This window comes from Bubalus kerabau, chromosome X (genome assembly GCF_029407905.1).
Source record: "Bubalus kerabau isolate K-KA32 ecotype Philippines breed swamp buffalo chromosome X, PCC_UOA_SB_1v2, whole genome shotgun sequence".
Taxonomy (NCBI): Eukaryota; Metazoa; Chordata; class Mammalia; order Artiodactyla; family Bovidae; genus Bubalus; species Bubalus kerabau.
The window spans coordinates 150,178,706-150,192,585 of record NC_073647.1 but is presented as its reverse complement, the minus strand read 5'-3'; positions in this window follow the sequence as shown (position 1 = coordinate 150,192,585).

Sequence of the window (13,880 nt, the reverse complement as noted above, 5' to 3'; positions counted from 1 at the left end):
CAGTCCAGGCTCCATGCATGATACAGGGTGCTCGGGGCTGGTGCACTGGGATGGCCCAGAGGGATGGGACGGGGAGGGAGGTGGGAGGGGGGATTCAGGATGGGGAACACATGTACACCCGAGGCGGATTCATGCCAAGTATGGCAAAAACCATTGCAGCACTGTCAAGTAATCAGCCTCCGATTAAAATAAATAAATTTTAAAAAATAAACCAAATTCCTTTGCTAACAAGGGCCTGATCCATGTTGGCTTTGTGACTTCCAAAAACACCATTATTTTCGTTCCTTGCTTCCCTCCTTCCTCCCCCTTCTGTCTTTCCTTTTCTTTCTTATTATACAATTGAGAAAGTTTGCTTTCCATTGATAGTTATTAGAGTACTGGCTCTATTCACCATGTTGTACAATACATCCTTGAGCTCCTCTGACACCTAACACGGTGTGCCTCCCACTCTGCCACCTCTGTTGCCCCTCCCTCTTACCCTCCCCTCTGGTAACCAGTAGATTGATCTCTGTATCTGTGAGCCTCCATTTTTGTTACATTCTCTATTTTGTGGTGTTTTCAGATTCTATAAGTGCTATCGTACAGTATTTGTCTATCTCTGTCTGAGTTTTTTTACTTAATAGTGTACCTTCCATGTTGCTGCAAATGTCCAGATTCCATTCTTTTTATGGGGCAACGTCCCTCTATGCCTTTTTAGCAAATGGCACTGCCACCGCACACGACACGGCTCCCCGGCTCAGTTTCCATCTCTGCCCTCACGCAGAGAAACACCAAGTCCTCTTCCTCTTCTCCCATGGGATGTGTATCTTTGAAGCTGAGTCTGGAACCAGTTCTTCCCCCCGCCCCCCACTTTCTGGCAAACTGGACCTTCTAGTCCCATCTCCAACCCCACAGGACCCATCTCCCTCCCTCTTCACACATTTATCCCTGCCCTGCCCTCTCTGCCCCCACTCTCAGAGAACTCGGAGACAAACAGAATTTCACATCAGGTTGATTTTATGTGCATTCTTAATGTATGCAGTTGGTATAATAGTCAACGTCGGTACCGTTGGCCAGTACTCAGCGGCAAGACCCTCGAAGATTTCTGAGGTCTCTAGCCATGCCTTCCAGTCACTGGCTGCCCACGGGTCCCACTCGAATGACACGGGTCTCCACACTCTCTGGGACCTCCTCTGGTCCGTTCTGATGCAGCTCTTCCTTCACCCGGGAACACTGGCTACAGAGCTTTGAGCCTCCGATCTTTCTCAGGTTCCTTGTGGTGGGCGGTTTCTGAGAAGTTTTCTTGGGCAGCTTTGCCTGAAGGTGATTATTCCCTCTCGCACTTGCCCTGGCCACCTGGAGAAAACAAGAGAAGGGTAGAGAATGGCCTTGGTTTGGGGAAGAGGGTGAAGGTGGCCGGGAACGACAGCTTCAGGAGAAGGGGTGTGGGCAGAGAAGGGGTATGTGCCAGGCAAGGACAGGGGAGGGGGTCTTATGGGGTGGGGTCAATGGGCAAGAGGAGTTTGGGTGGGTTCAGCTCACCTTGACATTTGTTTTGGGCCTCAATTGAGAGGAGGTCTTCATCCTTTTGTCCCGGGGAACAGGAGACAGGTGTTTCCTAACTACTCTGAGGCCTTGGGGCTTCCCAGTCCACTTAGTCATTTTGAGGCCTCCCAGTGGTCTGCTCCAGAGCCCCTGAGCACCCCTATATATACCCCTCCCCAGGGAGACACACCCTCATGCTTTATGAGGTCAGCAAGTCTCTTCCCCAGGCAAAGGTGGCCCTGGGTGAGCCTTGACATCACAAAGCCCCATCCTGACACCTCTAGCGGAGGATGGGGAGCAATTCAGATGTTTTGGTGGGAGAAATGAGGCATTTGTACTTCCCCTAAAGAGGAAGTACTCCCTGCCATCCTCATCTCTCTAAGTCAACTCCGATGGGTCACATGGCAGGGAGAGTGTGTCTCCCCCAAAATTTCCCTATTCTATCTATTTATGACTGTAAAAGTATAAAGGGATTTAAAAAAAAAAATCGGCAACAAAAGTTTATTTTCTTTGTTCCATAGTCTCAAAATAACTGACAATTAAGAATGAATTTCAAATAAAACCTGTTTTTCAAATTCAACAAGATCCTTTGTGTTCAAATATAAGACGATTTTGTTCTTTTCAAGCTAAAAAAAGTTTGCACCTTGCAGTGAATACTTTGTTTCACTGATGGAGACGTAAATAAAAGCACATCCTGTGTCTTTACCTTGACAATTTCTGTGGTATCACTGTGTATTTAGAAAAAACTGTTTGGATGCGGGGTGTGTATTAGTCCCTTCCCTCGGGGACTGCAGGCTGTGCAGGAAGTGATCTCGAGGCCTTGCAAACCATGAAGGATGCTCTGTGGAAGGGAGCAGTGGTAACCATGGCAGCCTGTGTTGGTGACAATTGTTGAACAGGGTCTTCTCTTAATGAACTCCCTCCTAGAAGACAATGAATTTTTAAAGAGAAGTACTAAGACTGTGGCCGTATGAATTTATATATATATATATATATATATATATATATATTTATATATGTATACCTATACACACATATGTGTATGTGTTTGGATATGTATACACACACTCATGCGTGTGTGCATTTGTATATATGTACACTGAAACTTTGTACCTTGTGAATAATATGTAAAATATTAAAACCTGACATATATGACAACAAGCTTTTCAAACTTCAACCAACAGAATTTGGTGTTGCAGAGGAAAAGTATTTAATTACTGACATTATTTTTGAATAGTGGAGTATGGAGATGGTAATGAAAACAGAAGCAGTGTTTACTTGGTTTTATTCTTGTAATAAAAGTCTTCGTGGGCAATGCTCCCCAGTATTGCCTGCACGGGATGTGGGCTACTCCCCCTGCCCCACCTGTGGGGCCCACTGCCCCATTCTAAATTCCTTTGCCCCGAAGAAGACATACAGATGGCTAACAAACACATGAAAAGATGCTCAACATCCCTCATTATCAGACAAATGCAAAGCAAAACCGCAATGAAGTACCATCTCAGGCCAGTCAGGATGGCTGCTATCCAAACATCTACAAGCAACAAATGCAGAAGAGGGTGTGGAGAGAAGGGAACCCTCTTACACTGTTGGTGCGAATGCAAACTAGTACAGCCACTATGGAGCACAGTGTGGAGATTCCTTACAAAACTGGCACTAGAACTGCCATATGACCCAGCCATCCCACTGCTGGGCATACACACCGAGGAAACCAGAATTGAAAGAGACATGTGGACTCAAATGATGATCACAGCACTGTTTACGATAGGCAGGACATGGAAGCAACCTAGATGTCCATCAGCAGACGAATGGACGAGAAAGCAGTGGAACATATACACAATGGAATATTACTCAGCCATGCAAAAGAATACACTTGACTCAGTTCTAATGAGGAGGATGAAACTGGAGCCTATTATACAGAGGGAAATAAGTCAGAAAGAAAAACACCAATCCACTCTACTAAGGCATATATATGGAATGTAGAAAGATGGTAATGATAACCCTGTATGCGAGACTGCAAAAGAGACACAGACGCACAGAAGAGTCTTTTGGACTCTGCGGGAGAAGGCGAGCGTGGGATGCTCTGAGAGAGTCGTGTTGAAACATGTATATTATCGTATGTGAATCAGATCATCAGTCCAGGCTCCATGCATGAGACAGGGTGCTCGGGGCTGGTGCACTGGGATGGCCCAGAGGGATGGGACGGGGAGGGAGGTGGGAGGGGGGATTCAGGATGGGGAACACATGTACACCCGAGGCGGATTCATGCCAAGTATGGCAAAAACCATTGCAGCACTGTCAAGTAATCAGCCTCCGATTAAAATAAATAAATTTTAAAAAATAAACCAAATTCCTTTGCTAACAAGGGCCTGATCCATGTTGGCTTTGTGACTTCCAAAAACACCATTATTTTCGTTCCTTGCTTCCCTCCTTCCTCCCCCTTCTGTCTTTCCTTTTCTTTCTTATTATACAATTGAGAAAGTTTGCTTTCCATTGATAGTTATTAGAGTACTGGCTCTATTCACCATGTTGTACAATACATCCTTGAGCTCCTCTGACACCTAACACGGTGTGCCTCCCACTCTGCCACCTCTGTTGCCCCTCCCTCTTACCCTCCCCTCTGGTAACCAGTAGATTGATCTCTGTATCTGTGAGCCTCCATTTTTGTTACATTCTCTATTTTGTGGTGTTTTCAGATTCTATAAGTGCTATCGTACAGTATTTGTCTATCTCTGTCTGAGTTTTTTTACTTAATAGTGTACCTTCCATGCTGCTGCAAATGTCCAGATTCCATTCTTTTTATGGGGCAACTTCCCTCTATGCCTTTTTAGCAAATGGCACTGCCACCGCACACGACACGGCTCCCCGGCTCAGTTTCCATCTCTGCCCTCACGCAGAGAAACACCAAGTCCTCTTCCCCTTCTCCCATGGGATGTGTATCTTTGAAGCTGAGTCTGGAACCAGTTCTTCCCCCCGCCCCCCACTTTCTGGCAAACTGGACCTTCTAGTCCCATCTCCAACCCCACAGGACCCATCTCCCTCCCTCTTCACACATTTATCCCTGCCCTGCCCTCTCTGCCCCCACTCTCAGAGACCTCGGAGACAAACAGAATTTCACATCAGGTTGATTTTATGTGCATTCTTAATGTATGCAGTTGGTATAATAGTCAACGTCGGTACCGTTGGCCAGTACTCAGCGGCAAGACCCTCGAAGATTTCTGAGGTCTCTAGCCATGCCTTCCAGTCACTGGCTGCCCACGGGTCCCACTCGAATGACACGGGTCTCCACACTCTCTGGGACCTCCTCTGGTCCGTTCTGATGCAGCTCTTCCTTCACCCGGGAACACTGGCTACAGAGCTTTGAGCCTCCGATCTTTCTCAGGTTCCTTGTGGTGGGCGGTTTCTGAGAAGTTTTCTTGGGCAGCTTTGCCTGAAGGTGATTATTCCCTCTCGCACTTGCCCTGGCCACCTGGAGAAAACAAGAGAAGGGTAGAGAATGGCCTTGGTTTGGGGAAGAGGGTGAAGGTGGCCGGGAACGACAGCTTCAGGAGAAGGGGTGTGGGCAGAGAAGGGGTATGTGCCAGGCAAGGACAGGGGAGGGGGTCTTATGGGGTGGGGTCAATGGGCAAGAGGAGTTTGGGTGGGTTCAGCTCACCTTGACATTTGTTTTGGGCCTCAATTGAGAGGAGGTCTTCATCCTTTTGTCCAGGAGAACAGGAGGCAGGTGTTTCCTAACTACTCTGAGGCCTTGGGGCTTCCCAGTCCACTTAGTCATTTTGAGGCCTCCCAGTGGTCTGCTCCAGAGCCCCTGAGCACCCCTATATATACCCCTCCCCAGGGAGACACACCCTCATGCTTTATGAGGTCAGCAAGTCTCTTCCCCAGGCAAAGGTGGCCTGGGTGAGCCTTGACATCACAAAGCCCCATCCTGACACCTCTAGCGGAGGATGGGGAGCAATTCAGATGTTTTGGTGGGAGAAATGAGGCATTTGTACCTCCCCTAAAGAGGAAGTACTCCCTGCCATCCTCATCTCTCTAAGTCAACTCCGATGGGTCACATGGCAGGGAGAGTGTGTCTCCCGCAAAATTTCCCTATTCTATCTATTTATGACTGTAAAAGTATAAAGGGATTTAAAAAAAAATCTGCAACAAAAGTTTATTTTCTTTGTTCCATAGTCTCAAAATAACTGACAATTAAGAATGAATTTCAAATAAAACCTGTTTTTCAAATTCAGCAAGATACCTTGTGTTCAAATATAAGACATTTTTTTTCTTTTCAAGCTAAAAAAAGTTTGCACCTTGCAGTGAATACTTTGTTTCACTGATGGAGAGGTAAATAAAAGCACATCGTGTGTCTTTACCTTGACAATTTCTCTGGTATCACTGTGTATTTAGAAAAAACTGTTTGAATGCGGGGTGTGTATTAGTCCCTTCCCTCGGGGACTGCAGGCTGTGCAGGAAGTGATCTCGAGGCCTTGCAAACCATGAAGGATGCTCTGTGGAAGGGAGCAGTGGTAACCATGGCAGCCTGTGTTGGTGACAATTGTTGAACACGGTCTTCTCTTAATGAACTCCCTCATAGAAGACAATGAATTTTTAAAGAGAAGAACTAAGACTGTGCCCGTATGAATTTATATATATATATTTATATATGTATACAAATACACACATATGTGTATGTGTTTGGATATGTATACACACACACATGCATGTGTGCATTTGTATATATGTACACTGAAACTTTGTACCTTGTGAATAATATGTAAAATATTAAAACCTGACATATATGACAACAAGCTTTTCAAACTTCAACCAAGAGAATTTGGTGTTGCAGAGGAAAAGTATTTAATTACTGACATTATTTTAGAATAGTGGAGTATGGAGATGGTACTCAAAACAGAAGCAGTGTTTACTTGGTTTTATTCTTGTAATAAAAGTCTTCGTGGGCAATGCTCCCCAGTATTGCCTGCACGGGATGTGGGCTACTCCCCCTGCCTCACCTGTGGGAGCCCACTGCCGCATTATAAATTACTTTGCCCCGAAGAAGACATACAGATGGCTAACAAACACATGAAAAGATACTCAAAATCACTCATTATCAGACAAATGCAAAGCACAACCACAATGAAGTACCATCTCACGCCAGTCAGGATGGCTGCTATCCAAACATCTACAAGCAACAAATGCAGAAGAGGGTGTGGAGAGAAGGGAACCCTCTTACACTGTTGGTGCGAATGCAAGCTAGTACAGCCACTATGGAGCACAGTGTGGAGATTCCTTACAAAACTGGCACTAGAACTGCCATATGACCCAGCCATCCCACTGCTGGGCATACACACCGAGGAAACCAGAATTGAAAGAGACATGTGGACTCGAGTGATCATCACAGCACTGTTTACGATAGGCAGGACATGGAAGCAACCTAGATGTCCATCAGCAGACGAATGGACGAGAAAGCAGTGGAACATATACACAATGGAATATTACTCAGCCATGTAAAAGAATACACTTGACTCAGTTCTAATGAGGTGGATGAAACTGGAGCCTATTATACAGAGTGAAATAAGTCAGAAAGAAAATCACCAATCCACTCTACTTAGGCATATATATGGAATGTAGAAAAATGGTAATGATAACCCTGTATGCGAGACTGCAAAAGAGACACAGACGTACAGAAGAGTCTTTTGGACTCTGCGGGAGAAGGCGAGCGTGGGATGCTCTGAGAGAGTCGTGTTGAAACATGTATATTATCGTATGTGAATCAGATCATCAGTCCAGGCTCCATGCATGAGACAGGGTGCTCGGGGCTGGTGCACTGGGATGGCCCAGAGCGATGGGACGGGGAGGGAGGTGTGAGGGGGGATTCAGGATGGGGAACACATGTACACCCGTGGCAGATTCATGTCAAGTATGGCAAAAACCATTGCAGCACTGTCAAGTAATCAGCCTCCGATTAAAATAAATAAATTTTAAAAAACAAACTAACTTCCTTTGGTAAAACGGGCCTGATCAATGTTGGCTTTGTGACTTCCAAAAACACCATTATTTTCGTTCCTTGCTTCCCTCCTTCCTCCCCCTTCTGTCTTTCCTTTTCTTTCTTATTATACAATTGAGAAAGTTTGCTTTCCATTGATAGTTATTAGAGTACTGGCTCTATTCACCATGTTGTACAATACATCCTTGAGCTCCTCTGACACCTAACACGGTGTGCCTCCCACTCTGCCACCTCTGTTGCCCCTCCCTCTTACCCTCCCCTCTGGTAACCAGTAGATTGATCTCTGTATCTGTGAGCCTCCATTTTTGTTACATTCTCTATTTTGTGGTGTTTTCAGATTCTATAAGTGCTATCGTACAGTATTTGTCTATCTCTGTCTGAGTTTTTTTACTTAATAGTGTACCTTCCATGTTGCTGCAAATGTCCAGATTCCATTCTTTTTATGGGGCAACGTCCCTCTATGCCTTTTTAGCAAATGGCACTGCCACCGCACACGACACGGCTCCCCGGCTCAGTTTCCATCTCTGCCCTCACGCAGAGAAACACCAAGTCCTCTTCCTCTTCTCCCATGGGATGTGTATCTTTGAAGCTGAGTCTGGAACCAGTTCTTCCCCCCGCCCCCCACTTTCTGGCAAACTGGACCTTCTAGTCCCATCTCCAACCCCACAGGACCCATCTCCCTCCCTCTTCACACATTTATCCCTGCCCTGCCCTCTCTGCCCCCACTCTCAGAGAACTCGGAGACAAACAGAATTTCACATCAGGTTGATTTTATGTGCATTCTTAATGTATGCAGTTGGTATAATAGTCAACGTCGGTACCGTTGGCCAGTACTCAGCGGCAAGACCCTCGAAGATTTCTGAGGTCTCTAGCCATGCCTTCCAGTCACTGGCTGCCCACGGGTCCCACTCGAATGACACGGGTCTCCACACTCTCTGGGACCTCCTCTGGTCCGTTCTGATGCAGCTCTTCCTTCACCCGGGAACACTGGCTACAGAGCTTTGAGCCTCCGATCTTTCTCAGGTTCCTTGTGGTGGGCGGTTTCTGAGAAGTTTTCTTGGGCAGCTTTGCCTGAAGGTGATTATTCCCTCTCGCACTTGCCCTGGCCACCTGGAGAAAACAAGAGAAGGGTAGAGAATGGCCTTGGTTTGGGGAAGAGGGTGAAGGTGGCCGGGAACGACAGCTTCAGGAGAAGGGGTGTGGGCAGAGAAGGGGTATGTGCCAGGCAAGGACAGGGGAGGGGGTCTTATGGGGTGGGGTCAATGGGCAAGAGGAGTTTGGGTGGGTTCAGCTCACCTTGACATTTGTTTTGGGCCTCAATTGAGAGGAGGTCTTCATCCTTTTGTCCAGGAGAACAGGAGGCAGGTGTTTCCTAACTACTCTGAGGCCTTGGGGCTTCCCAGTCCACTTAGTCATTTTGAGGCCTCCCAGTGGTCTGCTCCAGAGCCCCTGAGCACCCCTATATATACCCCTCCCCAGGGAGACACACCCTCATGCTTTATGAGGTCAGCAAGTCTCTTCCCCAGGCAAAGGTGGCCTGGGTGAGCCTTGACATCACAAAGCCCCATCCTGACACCTCTAGCGGAGGATGGGGAGCAATTCAGATGTTTTGGTGGGAGAAATGAGGCATTTGTACCTCCCCTAAAGAGGAAGTACTCCCTGCCATCCTCATCTCTCTAAGTCAACTCCGATGGGTCACATGGCAGGGAGAGTGTGTCTCCCGCAAAATTTCCCTATTCTATCTATTTATGACTGTAAAAGTATAAAGGGATTTAAAAAAAAATCTGCAACAAAAGTTTATTTTCTTTGTTCCATAGTCTCAAAATAACTGACAATTAAGAATGAATTTCAAATAAAACCTGTTTTTCAAATTCAGCAAGATACCTTGTGTTCAAATATAAGACATTTTTTTTCTTTTCAAGCTAAAAAAAGTTTGCACCTTGCAGTGAATACTTTGTTTCACTGATGGAGAGGTAAATAAAAGCACATCGTGTGTCTTTACCTTGACAATTTCTCTGGTATCACTGTGTATTTAGAAAAAACTGTTTGAATGCGGGGTGTGTATTAGTCCCTTCCCTCGGGGACTGCAGGCTGTGCAGGAAGTGATCTCGAGGCCTTGCAAACCATGAAGGATGCTCTGTGGAAGGGAGCAGTGGTAACCATGGCAGCCTGTGTTGGTGACAATTGTTGAACACGGTCTTCTCTTAATGAACTCCCTCATAGAAGACAATGAATTTTTAAAGAGAAGAACTAAGACTGTGCCCGTATGAATTTATATATATATATTTATATATGTATACAAATACACACATATGTGTATGTGTTTGGATATGTATACACACACACATGCATGTGTGCATTTGTATATATGTACACTGAAACTTTGTACCTTGTGAATAATATGTAAAATATTAAAACCTGACATATATGACAACAAGCTTTTCAAACTTCAACCAAGAGAATTTGGTGTTGCAGAGGAAAAGTATTTAATTACTGACATTATTTTAGAATAGTGGAGTATGGAGATGGTACTCAAAACAGAAGCAGTGTTTACTTGGTTTTATTCTTGTAATAAAAGTCTTCGTGGGCAATGCTCCCCAGTATTGCCTGCACGGGATGTGGGCTACTCCCCCTGCCTCACCTGTGGGAGCCCACTGCCGCATTATAAATTACTTTGCCCCGAAGAAGACATACAGATGGCTAACAAACACATGAAAAGATGCTCAAAATCACTCATTATCAGACAAATGCAAAGCACAACCACAATGAAGTACCATCTCACGCCAGTCAGGATGGCTGCTATCCAAACATCTACAAGCAACAAATGCAGAAGAGGGTGTGGAGAGAAGGGAACCCTCTTACACTGTTGGTGCGAATGCAAGCTAGTACAGCCACTATGGAGCACAGTGTGGAGATTCCTTACAAAACTGGCACTAGAACTGCCATATGACCCAGCCATCCCACTGCTGGGCATACACACCGAGGAAACCAGAATTGAAAGAGACATGTGGACTCGAGTGATCATCACAGCACTGTTTACGATAGGCAGGACATGGAAGCAACCTAGATGTCCATCAGCAGACGAATGGACGAGAAAGCAGTGGAACATATACACAATGGAATATTACTCAGCCATGTAAAAGAATACACTTGACTCAGTTCTAATGAGGTGGATGAAACTGGAGCCTATTATACAGAGTGAAATAAGTCAGAAAGAAAATCACCAATCCACTCTACTTAGGCATATATATGGAATGTAGAAAGATGGTAATGATAACCCTGTATGCGAGACTGCAAAAGAGACACAGACGTACAGAAGAGTCTTTTGGACTCTGCGGGAGAAGGCGAGCGTGGGATGCTCTGAGAGAGTCGTGTTGAAACATGTATATTATCGTATGTGAATCAGATCATCAGTCCAGGCTCCATGCATGAGACAGGGTGCTCGGGGCTGGTGCACTGGGATGGCCCAGAGCGATGGGACGGGGAGGGAGGTGTGAGGGGGGATTCAGGATGGGGAACACATGTACACCCGTGGCAGATTCATGTCAAGTATGGCAAAAACCATTGCAGCACTGTCAAGTAATCAGCCTCCGATTAAAATAAATAAATTTTAAAAAACAAACTAACTTCCTTTGGTAAAACGGGCCTGATCAATGTTGGCTTTGTGACTTCCAAAAACACCATTATTTTCGTTCCTTGCTTCCCTCCTTCCTCCCCCTTCTGTCTTTCCTTTTCTTTCTTATTATACAATTGAGAAAGTTTGCTTTCCATTGATAGTTATTAGAGTACTGGCTCTATTCACCATGTTGTACAATACATCCTTGAGCTCCTCTGACACCTAACACGGTGTGCCTCCCACTCTGCCACCTCTGTTGCCCCTCCCTCTTACCCTCCCCTCTGGTAACCAGTAGATTGATCTCTGTATCTGTGAGCCTCCATTTTTGTTACATTCTCTATTTTGTGGTGTTTTCAGATTCTATAAGTGCTATCGTACAGTATTTGTCTATCTCTGTCTGAGTTTTTTTACTTAATAGTGTACCTTCCATGTTGCTGCAAATGTCCAGATTCCATTCTTTTTATGGGGCAACGTCCCTCTATGCCTTTTTAGCAAATGGCACTGCCACCGCACACGACACGGCTCCCCGGCTCAGTTTCCATCTCTGCCCTCACGCAGAGAAACACCAAGTCCTCTTCCTCTTCTCCCATGGGATGTGTATCTTTGAAGCTGAGTCTGGAACCAGTTCTTCCCCCCGCCCCCCACTTTCTGGCAAACTGGACCTTCTAGTCCCATCTCCAACCCCACAGGACCCATCTCCCTCCCTCTTCACACATTTATCCCTGCCCTGCCCTCTCTGCCCCCACTCTCAGAGAACTCGGAGACAAACAGAATTTCACATCAGGTTGATTTTATGTGCATTCTTAATATATGCAGTTGGTATAATAGTCAACGTCGGTACCGTTGGCCAGTACTCAGCGGCAAGACCCTCGAAGATTTCTGAGGTCCCTAGCCATGACTTCCAGTCACTGGCTGCCCACGGGTCCCACTCGAATGACACGGGTCTCCACACTCTCTGGGACCTCCTCTGGTCCGTTCTGATGCAGCTCTTCCTTCACCTGGGAACACTGGCTACAGAGCTTTGAGCCTCCGATCTTTCTCAGGTTCCTTGTGGTGGGCGGTTTCTGAGAAGTTTTCTTGGGCAGCTTTGCCTGAAGGTGATTATTCCCTCTCGCACTTGCCCTGGCCACCTGGAGAAAACAAGAGAAGGGTAGAGAATGGCCTTGGTTTGGGGAAGAGGGTGAAGGTGGCCGGGAACGACAGCTTCAGGAGAAGGGGTGTGGGCAGAGAAGGGGTATGTGCCAGGCAAGGACAGGGGAGGGGGTCTTATGGGGTGGGGTCAATGGGCAAGAGGAGTTTGGGTGGGTTCAGCTCACCTTGACATTTGTTTTGGGCCTCAATTGAGAGGAGGTCTTCATCCTTTTGTCCCGGGGAACAGGAGGCAGGTGTTTCCTAACTACTCTGAGGCCTTGGGGCTTCCCAGTCCACTTAGTCATTTTGAGGCCTCCCAGTGGTCTGCTCCAGAGCCCCTGAGCACCCCTATATATACCCCTCCCCAGGGAGACACACCCTCATGCTTTATGAGGTCAGCAAGTCTCTTCCCCAGGCAAAGGTGGCCCTGGGTGAGCCTTGACATCACAAAGCCCCATCCTGACACCTCTAGCGGAGGATGGGGAGCAATTCAGATGTTTTGGGGGGAGAAATGAGGCATTTGTACTTCCCCTAAAGAGGAAGTACTCCCTGCCATCCTCATCTCTCTAAGTCAACTCCGATGGGTCACATGGCAGGGAGAGTGTGTCTCCCCCAAAATTTCCCTATTCTATCTATTTATGACTGTAAAAGTATAAAGGGATTTAAAAAAAAAAATCTGCAACAAAAGTTTATTTTCTTTGTTCCATAGTCTCAAAATAACTGACAATTAAGAATGAATTTCAAATAAAACCTGTTTTTCAAATTCAACAAGATCCTTTGTGTTCAAATATAAGACGATTTTGTTCTTTTCAAGCTAAAAAAAGTTTGCACCTTGCAGTGAATACTTTGTTTCACTGATGGAGACGTAAATAAAAGCACATCCTGTGTCTTTACCTTGACAATTTCTGTGGTATCACTGTATATTTAGAAAAAACTGTTTGGATGTGGGGTGTGTATTAGTCCCTTCCCTCGGGGACTGCAGGCTGTGCAGGAAGTGATCTCGAGGCCTTGCAAACCATGAAGGATGCTCTGTGGAAGGGAGCAGTGGTAACCATGGCAGCCTGTGTTGGTGACAATTGTTGAACAGGGTCTTCTCTTAATGAACTCCCTCATAGAAGACAATGAATTTTTAAAGAGAAGTACTAAGACTGTGGCCGTATGAATTTATATATATATATATATTTATATATGTATACCTATACACACATATGTGTATGTGTTTGGATATGTATACACACACTCATGCGTGTGTGCATTTGTATATATGTACACTGAAACTTTGTACCTTGTGAATAATATGTAAAATATTAAAACCTGACATATATGACAACAAGCTTTTCAAACTTCAACCAACAGAATTTGGTGTTGCAGAGGAAAAGTATTTAATTACTGACATTATTTTTGAATAGTGGAGTATGGAGATGGTAATGAAAACAGAACCAGTGTTTACTTGGTTTTATTCTTGTAATAAAAGTCTTCGTGGGCAATGCTCCCCAGTATTGCCTGCACGGGATGTGGGCTACTCCCCCTGCCCCACCTGTGGGGCCCACTGCCCCATTCTAAATTCCTTTGCCCCGAAGAAGACATACAGATGGCTAACAAACACATGAAAAG